We start from the raw sequence: 11,465 nt of genomic DNA on the forward strand, positions 1-11,465 counted from the left end.
TAGCCGTGTAGATGCAGATGGACATTGGAGGTACAGTGTTGGCACTAATGACTTGGATAAAAATTATTTTTGTATGCACTCCGAGTGGGTCAGTCTATATACACTTAAATTTTCACATTCAGTTTCCTTCAGTTAGACGACAACAAGGAGATAATGCACTCCTTTTTTCTGAAAAATATCATAAGGGCATCTTTTGGAAGAATGACGAGCCATGTGGGCCATAGTTGGAGTGAAAGAATTACAACTTTTTTGTGCCAAATAATCAAATATAGCACTGGTTCAGAAAAAAAACCGAAACCATGAGAAATATTGTTGTTGGATGTCAGTGCGCATCATATATCCTCTTGGCCATGCCGGTCATAACATCAACTACTTTCTTCAGGCTGGTGATGCTCATATTGTCAATCATTCTAACTGTGGTGCCTGAGACAAAAACTCCTAAGGCATTTTGGTAATTTATGATGTTATTACACCGAAGCACATTTAATGACAGACCCGGTAAAGAAGAATAGAATGTAAGTGTGTGCCATATTTTTCCCCATTGCAACGCACGGGCCCTTTTACTAGTATATATAATGTGGTTAGAAGGGCAAACATAAATTGGACACAACATTACTTTTATAAGTGTCCTGCGTTTTATACCCCACAGTAGGCATACTAACAGGTTCACACACAAATACAACAGAAAAGGTAAACATTCATATCAAACTCAGGTTCACAGGACATGTTCATATTCATAGCCAACATTCACTATCAACAACTCCAAAGATACATATATACACAAGCTCAGCATATCTATGCATCCAAATGATTGATAGATCACACGACGATATTCATACATAATTCACAAAAAGATTCAGATATACACATGTTTAGTATGTTTATGCATCCAAATGATTGAGATCACAGCCAATATGATCCATGGACGAACTTTAATTACCTTGGGTACAGACTGGTAAATGGTGTTCAATCGGAGGTATTTCTTGCTAAAATTAGTTCTTGTACGAGTAAACTTTCGAGTACATAAGAGGCAGCACAGACAATCTGAACTTTGCTTGTAGGTTTATCCTCAAATAGTGGCCTCGTGCCGAGGGAGGTTTGAGCAACTTGGCCACTACTTTCATCCAACTAGTTTACTGGCTCATCTTGGTCATGTATCTCGCCAAAATTCTACATTGCAAACGAGAAAGGAGGCCATTGAGAAAATGAACCACCCAAATTTTTTGTGCAGTTCAACTGAAATGGAGCATCCTTGGCGTGCAGACTAATTAAGTGCCAGATGAATATACGCATCAACCAACTTGTCTGGAATCTTTGGACTCCATGCCATATAGTTCGCTACCATATGTGCCGATAACCAAAAGGCACAAGTTGGGACCAAAGACTGGACTGTGTTTTTCTGGGCTATGCACCAAGCAATATTTTTGGCGTTCACTCTCCTAATACTTGGAGTTTGACAATTGGTTGACACCGGTTGATACTCGAATGAATATAGGCACTTCTTGTCAACATCGATGCTTGTCTGAGTGAACTTTGGAGTACATAGCAGTAACATAAGTACCTGTCCATCTGATCATTTTGTGCAGTTCTACTGAAATCACTCGATGTAATGATTGGCCTGCGAGTTCAGGCTCCAAATTACTCCTTTATGAAATCGGCAAACAGTAGCACAATACCAAATTACCAATACATATGACACGCACAATAATCAGGATAAAGACCAGTACCAACCTGTGTGAGGTAGCATATCAATTACTATTTCCTTTGACTGGAAGCCGAGATAAGCCAAGCGACTGACAGCAAAGGAAGAAAGCAAGTAGAGATTAGCGACTGACAGGAAAGGACGGAAGCTGTAGAGGCAATGAAGCACCCAAAGTTTTTGTGCAGTTCCACCAAAATCGAGCATCCCTGTTGGCACATATATTGAGAGAGTGAGATTACTGTAATAGTGGGACTAGTTGATGAAACATACACTAACAAATAGAAGCACCCTCATTATCTTAATGGGTAAAGTTAGCAACATAGTAGTCTTTCTTAAAGAGAGGTATTAGTTTATTTAATCAGTGCCAATTAGCTCAACTGAACACTCAAAACATTGCCATTTATCATAGGTTGCAAAACTTTAACGTGCAAAGATAAAGGAGTTTCTCATGACAGTAGCACGATACAAATAGAGATGACAGCAAACTAATATGGATGAAGGCCTTAGGCCCGTACCAACCTGAGGAAAAAAGCTTATTCATGTAGTCCCATAAGAGATGATAAAGCACTCACTGGAATCACACAATAGCATATATTTTTGTGCACTTCAAATGTATGGTTGAAATCACTCTTGTTTACCAGTGCTGAGATTATATCGAAAGATTATCAAGACATTCTAGCAGAGTTAAAGCACTGGCTGGGATACAGTTCATTTTATTATCTTGTGTAGTTCCACTAAAATGTATGATTGGCACAACATGATCCCTGTTTGCACAAGTAGGAACAAGGTGAAACCTTCATTATCTTAGTGGGAAAGGATAGGAAGACATTAGCATATTACTCAAACAGTAGCATCAAATTCATGATGGACAATACGCAAAACATTGCCTCATTGAACCAATGGCAATAAATTGACATGCAAAACAATAGCACTATTATGTCATGACACTAATAATATTCCCTCCCTGCTCCACCACATGATTCACCTCAATGGACAAACATACATACGTACATGATTCAGCATAGGGTCCTACTAAAGATTTGTTTAACTCCAACAGGAAAATTAGGCAGTAATAAATTAGTGGTACTTAAGTACTCCTAATTAATTAAGTGAGACAACAGAAGTGGAAGGGCTCCCTGGAGGATCGTCTCACATGTAAGGTAGTCGTTGCTGGAGCCCTTGAATGGCCTCGACTGAGGCCTCTGGCTTTAGCAAGATCGCCTTGGCACTGTTTATTCTTCTTATTCTTCCTCTTCATGCTCTGTTTCTCTTTCTCCTCACCAGTTGGTGAAACCAAGTACATGATTGGCCTTCTAATTCAGAATTAGTTTTGTCCGTGAGGGAGTACAAGTGTACTAGTAAAAAATAGCATTATTTTCTCATGGCAGTCGGAAAATAGAGATGAACACATGCATTAAATATTATTCTTACCTAAAGGAAGGTTATGGCGCAAATATGGATGATGACGATTGGAACACAGATCTCCCTTTGTGCAGTTCCACATAAATGAACCAACTGTCCCATTTTGACATTCGAGTTAAACAGCACAAAAGTCACTTCTTTTAAGAAGAGTTTTGTGCAGTGCACCAAAAGGTCACAACAGCAACCAGGTGAATTGGATATCCCTGTTTGCACAAAAAGGCACAGAGGAAACAGTCAGAGCCTCAAACAATTACAGGAAAAAACATTTGGCTAAACTTGTCGTGGCTTATAACAGTGGCATGGCTTCATTTTTACCAGGGACATTAGATTAAGAACAACTAAGGCTGCGTTCGGTTCACAGGTTTGGTGCAGGATTTTCATAGGAACACAATTCGTACGGTATTCTTTCCCTTCCACCCATTCGGAACACGGGAAAGGTGAATAGTGATTCATAGGAAAGCTGGTCTGGTAGTACTGATTCCATAGGATTAGAAACATCCACGGCTGCTCATTTTTTGGGCGGAAGCCCGAGGCAGACGCTCACTACCATGCGTTAGACAGGTTGTTGTGTTGTGTTGCCGGAATAAAAAATCAACCTATGTGTGGTACGTGAGGTGAGGACAAGAGTAGTGACTGTGCAGCTAAATAAACAAATAGCATCTCATACTACCAAGCATGCTACTCTAAAAAACAAATCTGTACATTTCGTAGTCCATCCGAACACAGTCTCTTGAGAGTTTCCTCCGGTCCGCTGTTCCATCGTTTTATACCTACATTCCTTTCCTATTCCTCTATTTTCATCAAGACCTATGTTTTCTGCCCCTTTATTCCGAACGAAGCCTAAATATTTGGTATAAGAGCATGGGACAGTGGGTGCACCAGCATTCCAGCACCATGTACGTAAACATGGGCATAAAGTGGTGATTCATAGTTTGTTGCCCCGAGAAACAAACATCCAAGAAACATATCTGGGTTGGTCCCATTTTTGTTCACTCTAGCCACCTCCTCCTATGTGTGGATAGCAAATCTAGTCTTGGTCATACCACTGTGTACAACGTTACCCCTATATTTCCCTTTTCGACCAAGAGACCAGTTGGATGACTAGTCTGTACTACTTTCACCCCCTTTCCTTCATGTTTGTACCAAGTCCAATGTACATACTAAATTCCCCCACCCCCACTTTATTTCTTGTTTGAACCAAGTACCACCTCCGTCCGAAATTACTTGTCATCAAAATGGATGTGTCTAGAACTAAAATACATCTAGATACATCCATTTCAATGACAAGTATTTTCGGACGGAGGGAGTACAAGATTCGACTCCATGAAGTAGCTTTACCTCTAACAATAGAAGAAAAAAAATATGTGACGTTGGACCATCCGATCGAGAGGGGCTGAGAGGTAGAAAATGATGCACATGCAGCGACGTAGCGAGCTGGGGAAGTAGAGCTAAGGCGGTTTCGAACGAAGATATACCTGAAGGTCGTCGGGATGTGGATAGGTGGGCGGCGGGAGGCCGGATCCGCCCACAGGCAACGACGAAGGAATCGGAGGACCTCCCGCGCCGGTGCTCGGCCAGAGATAACGGTGCGGCCGGCAGTGGTTCTCCTCCCTCGCTGTCGACGATGGCCTAAACGCTGCACCTCCTCCCCTTCACCGGCGGAGGGGGATACGTCCGGATCTGTAACCAACGGTGAGGATAGAAAGCCAGTGTTTTTTGAAGTGAGAAAGACAGTGTTACTACCCCTATCTTGTTTAGATCTAGACAGGATGAGAGTGTCTGAATAGAGCAACCCTAGCAAGCAAGCACGGAGGCTCCGGCCTATATATACGTAGTGGGGTAGTTTTCCTTTTTCACTCCATCAAAACAATCGTTTAAAATTGTGTACTACTACATGCCATGTCACGGTTTTTTTAGTTGTTGATTGTTTTTTCAGATAGCTACCCGCTTGTTCCAGGTGGTGTTATGGTGTGCCAGGTCACACTTTGTATCGTTCAAGTCTGGTACTACAAGTCCCTCCATTAAATGAACAACCACCCCCTCGTAAAAATTGTGAACAAGCCCACGGCTAAAATTAGCAGAAACGTGGGTTGCCCCAACATGCATTATTATTTATATTTTCTGCTCCCTCCATTCCTAAATATAAGTCTTTTTTATTAGCCACACGTAAGACAAGAATTTTATTATTAGCAGTGAACCCCACATGTCATAGACACAAAAATTGTGGCAAGATTCCCTTAGGCAAGCCAAAGTGTGTCTAACAATTTGAGCAACTCAGGTCAGGCGAGTGTGGCAAGTGTGGGAAAAATAATGTGGCAACATAAGACAAACATAGTCACAATCCAGACAGCCCCGTAATTTTTTGTGACATGCATGAAATTTTGGTTAGTTAAGTTTATAGTCAAAATTTGTCAAGGTGCATCAAATCAACACATGCAAATATCAAAAGGAAAGTCACGACATGCATGCATGCGTTGTACTCCCTCCATTTCCAAATGTAAGTCTTTTTGGAGATTGCAACAAGTGACTACATACGAAGTAGAATATGTCTACTCCTACATACGAAGTAGCCCATTTGAAATGTGTAAAAAGACTTATATCGAGTGCAGTGCTTTGATGTGTCGCGTCAACTCGTACAAGACTGAGAAATTTGATTACTACAACGCCCTCTCCCTCGTGGACTGAGCTCCGGTGCCTTAACTACACCTGCCTTTGGCCGCATGACAGGAGGGCCAACCACCTGTTGAGCCCACCCGTCATAGACGCAAAGGCAGGAGCAGTAAGTAGAAGGTTTCGCTACACGCTATCCCTCCCGCACGAGGTGGACGGACATGCAGCAGTGGATTCGATACTGTAGAAGTAGGAGTAACATCATTGTTCATCTTCTCGAAGAGGCGAAGAGCCAAGCGCAACCCGAACGTGGCAGTTGCGAACGCTCGCATGGTGCGGTTCCTTGGAGTACTAGCCAGGCTCTTGCATTAGACAAAATTGCTATTGTTTAACAATTAAACTCCATTATCCATTGGTTGATACTCATTCTGCATAGGTCCACGCGCTTAGCACCGTTTCCTCCTGGGGTCACCAATGTTTATTTGCTAATTAATAGCATTGCATGCAATGAACTAGCCATTGGAAGTCATTAAAAGCATGCACACCTCTCATCTCTTATTGGTTGATATGTCAAGAAACAAGAAACAAGGTAGAAGTTAATGCACCACGCCTAAGTGTTTTGGGACTATTTGGTTTTCGTAAGATGACTTACACACCTAGACGGAGCGACTAGTATAGCCCTGTAAACCGGAAAGGAGTATTTGCCTTCCTAGAGATTTCAACAAGTGACTAGACTACACCGTGTGCAGTACTCCCTCCCTTCCGGTTTATAGGGCTCAAATCTCAAATCTCATGAACCAAGGCATTTTGCGATTGGAGGAATGTATCTCATACTTTACAAAACTACCCTAATTAAACTCATGCATTAATTACGTAGTTCTCTCGTTTTCCTCTCCACCTTGGTCACGGTGCACATGCGGGACATTTCAAAGAATCCGGGCCTACGTGCCATCCACCAAATCACAGTGAGGTGCTACAGTCGAGACTCACCTGTCACCCCAGTGTGGCTGTCATGACCCGTCATATCACAAAACCCACACCTTTACCAGCATTGGTAAGGTGGCCTCCATGTTGGACTGGACGAAGAAACCATCATTTCACTGGGACGCTCGTTCAAGCCCTTTCTTCCCTTTCTTGAAGAAAAACTCACTCCAGGCTACTCACTTCTGCCATTTTTCTTCTGTACCAATGAAGGAAAGGTGGGCGAATCAGTTATGTTGCTATATTTTCATTCCAAGAATCTTCTTTTTGCGAAGCACCGACCGATTCTCACATCCTATTCTTTTCCCGTTTTCATTGCGATAGTGGTTCCCTTTCGATTGCTTTTTGTTTGTCAGTTCATTGATGGATCCTGGAGCACTAGGCTAAAGAGTTGCCGGCGGACAACCCACTCGATACAGCGATGTCCAGGAAGCGAGCACCGACCAACGAGTTGACCATGTTGGCGGGCCAACCCATGGAGACGAAGAACTCCAAGAAACAAGCACTGACCAAAGAGTTGAGGACGTTGGTGGACGAACTCCTCAAAGAAAGTTGGAAGAACAGCAAGGGCCCACCGTGCCTACCCCAGGAACTCTGATTCCCACCTATGTGAGGCTCAAGACCGAGTTTGAGAAGCAGTATTCCCCTGGCAAGGTGATTGCCCCCATCGAGGACAAGGAGATGGCCCCCGGAGGGATGAGATCCCCCGGTGAGCTGCACAAGGTAAAAAATAATGGCTTATTACCATAGTTGTGGTTTTTGATTATTTGCAATGTGCTTGCTAATATGTTAGGGTTGTGCAGGTGCCGGTGGACGTCCTTGATGATTCCGATGTCGTGGGCCGTCCTGTTGGCATCACCCCGGAGATCGATTCCGATGTCGATGTCCATCGTATGGACATCGCCCCAGAGATCGATTCTGATGTCACGGTCAGTCCTGTGGACATCGCCCTAGAAATTGATTCCCATGCCACTGTCTGTGCTGTGGTCATTGCCCGAGAGATCGATGACAAGAAATAGTTGGTCGTGCTAATCCTTCAGGGTAGTTTACATTGCCCTATGTTTAATTACCAGAAAGATGTGTGTTATCAAACCATCTTAGGGCTAGTGCACTGTCTTGTGTGGGCGGATCTTGCTACTTTTTTTATAGTGAATCATGCGATGAATCATACGAACCCTCTCCGAGTTATGGAAACAGATGTATCCTCACCAGCTTTTGATGTAATATATGGCATGCTTAGATGTAAGTTTGAACTGTTTATCATATCAGCAGGGCTTGTTTGATGATTCTTGGTGTTAGTAGGCTAGCTACTGTGCGAGCTATAGTACTTGCAAAACACTCACCGAAGAGAAACGTTGGGGCTGATGAGCTCGTGGTACGCTTATACTTATCCCTCGTCGATCGACCAATAGCCCTAGCTCCTAAAATTGTAGGATTAGCGATCGATCAGACAATAGTCGACATACATTCAGGACTTATTTGGTTCATAGGGTAGGAAAATCGTAGCAAAAGTACAGAGAACGTGCAACACAAAATCATAGCAGTGCAGAGACGTACTCCCTATGTTCCAAATAGATGACCTAGGCGGGCTAGTTTGGCCTAGTGCGTTTCAGTGATATGACGTGGTACAGTGCCGTCCAGTCTTCGCGTGTGGTAGCAGTATTGCGGGTACAGTAAGTTTTCTTGAAGAAGCAGAATTCAATGAAGTCATGATGGTTCCTTCGTCCGAACAATACAGTGGGAAAGGTTGGGCCTGCGATCTGACCGGGGTAGACCAGGATAATTTTGTGCATGGCAGGTGGACCAGGATGGTCGACGTCCCACATGTCGGCGAATGAAAGTATTCTTTCCGATATAGAGGACGAGCAACGAGTATTCATTGTTTATTTTTGATGAAAGCTATTGTCTCCACTGTTACGACGGAGGAGTGTGAAACACGGCAGCCTAGTGAACTTGGCATGTGCACCAGTCCCACCTTCCTCATGTAGTGCCCAGGTTACAGCTTTTTCTCACTTTCTCTCTATCTATTTCCTCTCAAATGTTTTTTACCTTTCTTTTTTTATGTAACATCCCAAATTTTCAATTTGGAATGTTATACATTAGATCATCACTGCATATCATATTTTTATTTGCTCTTGTCCTGATCCAGAAATTCTACGCAACTCAACGACCCACAGAGAGAGTTGGGGATTTCATTATTTTCATATTTGGGTTTTCTCAAATTTTGAAAATAGGATCATTTGATTTTATTTATTTTATCTTCAATTATTTCTATTATACAAATATGAGAGAGGGAATAAAATGACTTTCCCAAAATAAAGAAATATTGAAGATTTAATAAAAAAAATCAAATAAGATTTTATTTTGGAGTTTTTGGCTAGTTTATTTGAATTTAGGAAAAATTGCACGTTTTTCAAAACTGCATTTTAGGGCCAAGAAAATGTTCATCTCGTTCTAAATATTTTTAGAATTTTATTTTATTTTCTAGAATTTTTCTTAGTTTCAGCAGAATTGTTATAAAAAAGTACCGCGCGCCCGACTGGGCCGAAGGCCCAGCCGAGCCAGGCCAGGCCCGCTCCCGCCGCCGCCTTCCACGCGGGAGACCGCACCGCCGCCGCAGCCGAGTCCGGCCGGGGCACGCCTCCCGAGGCCGACCCTGACCCGGCGCCCCCTTCCCCAAGCCGCGCCACCCCCCTCTCATAAATACCCCACCGCCGCCACCTCGACCCGCCCCGCCTCCCGCAGCCGCCGCTCGCCGCCGCCTGCCGCGCCTGCCGCCGCCGCCGACGCCCGCGCCGCCCGCCGCCGACGCCCGCGCCGCCCGCCGCTAACGCCACCCCACCCCGCCGGAGCCCCGAGTCCTGCCGGAGTCCGACAAGGTAGCCGCGTCGTTCGCCGCCGACGCCACCCCACCCCGCCGGAGCCCCGAGTCCCACTGGAGTCCGACGAGGTAGCCGCGCCGTTCGCCGCCGGTTTTCCAAAGAAAACCGATCCGTTTTTTTAAAACCCTAGGTTTTTTTGTTAGATCGGATTTATCGGTTCTTTTTTTAGCGAGCATTCACTCGTTCGTTCGTTTTGACGGACGAGTTCACCGTTTAGTTCCAGATAACGAACATTCGTTCGTTAGTCTGTTCGTCAGTTTTCTCTTTTTCTCGGATTTTCCGCAATTATTTCTGATCGCGATTTCTGATCCGATTTTCGTTTTAGTTTAACTTTTCGCTCGTTTATCGGAATCAGGCGATTCAAGCGCCTAGAGTTTCGTCTCGAAACCCTCTTTCCATTTAACCAACTCAAACAAGTTTTTGCTTCTGTAAAAAAATTGACTTAGGTCCAGATTAGTAATCGAAGCTTGTTTTCTTTCGCCGTTTGACTTTCGTTCTTTCGTTCAATTTGTTTCTTTTACAAACTGGAGTTCTTAAGTTGAACTTTCTGGTTAGATCTCTTATTTGTGTTTTACATGTGCATTAGATGAGTACTTATTCTATGATTGTTTGTTTGTTTGCGTTAGAGTACCCGGAGTGCGCCGCTTGCTACTTCAAATCTCTAGGTTTCGCGGATCATCGGCAAGGCAAGTATCACTTTGATCATACCTCTTACTACCCAGTTTTTTTGCATTAGATCAATCCTCAAACCATTGCATGAATAGGATCTGATTAATATGTGGGTTTTGGGAAGTAGATGAGGTAGTACCTATTACCTATTTTCTTATCAAACCCTAGGAGTTACTTCTACGTTTTCTGATGCCATGCTATGCTTGTAGACGTGGATTGGGTTTGAGTGTATCCATGACAGATGTGAGAATGATAATTAATGGTTCAACTTAAGGTGGCAACTTTAATACACATCTGGGTGGATTGAGGCACCTGGGTATTCCAGCAATTGCTTGTTTTTCTTTATGGAACGCCACCTATGCTCAAAGGGATCATGAGATTATTCATACTAGCAACTTCCGTGTGTAGCCACAAGCTACTATGGGCTCTAGCATAGTTGATTAAGTCATGCGAACTCTTAAAGTGGTAGACTAATAGATGTAGGGGAAAGTAGCTGTAACGGTCTACCCCGATCGTAAGGTGCTAGCGCTTCTGAAAGACTATGTCTCGGTCATTTGTTTCTCAAACACCATGTAGTGCGAGAATCCCAACGGAGGAGATAGAGTCTTGTGGGGAAAAGTGTACAAACCTCTGCAGAGTGTATAAACTAATCATGGTTAGCCGTGTCCTCGGTTATGGACGTGTTGAGTATCTAGTACTTGGATTATCATGTGAATCTCATCACGTGACCTTAATTAATTTTGTTGGGTTTTAATGATGACGTTTAATTGGGATTGAGAGGGTTTCTATGCTCTCAATGTTTATCAACTACCATGATAGTTAAATAAAATTTATTCCTTTGCAGTAGGGGAAAATTGGCTTTACGCAAAACTGTAACCATAGAGCTTTCCACCAGCCATATATGCATGTAGTATAGCCTATTTCTGTTCACTACTCTCTATGTGATACATTGCCAGCATATTCCATGTGCTGACCCATTTTCGGGCTGCAACGTTCATGTTGCAAACTTTTCCGACGACGAATAAGGAGCCTTAGTTCGTGGTTCTATACTCAGTGATGCCGTTGGAGTTGATGGACTCACTTATCTTCCAAGCCTTCCGCTTTTATCGTTATTAGATGGCCTTAAGACATATTATTTGTAATAAGTTCTCTTTTGAGACACTCGATGTAATAAGTGTGTGATTGCTACTCTGTTATAA

The sequence above is a fragment of the Triticum urartu genome, chromosome 7A (genome assembly GCF_056163025.1).
Source record: "Triticum urartu cultivar PI428250 chromosome 7A, HENAU_Tu73, whole genome shotgun sequence".
NCBI lineage: Eukaryota > Viridiplantae > Streptophyta > Magnoliopsida > Poales > Poaceae > Triticum > Triticum urartu.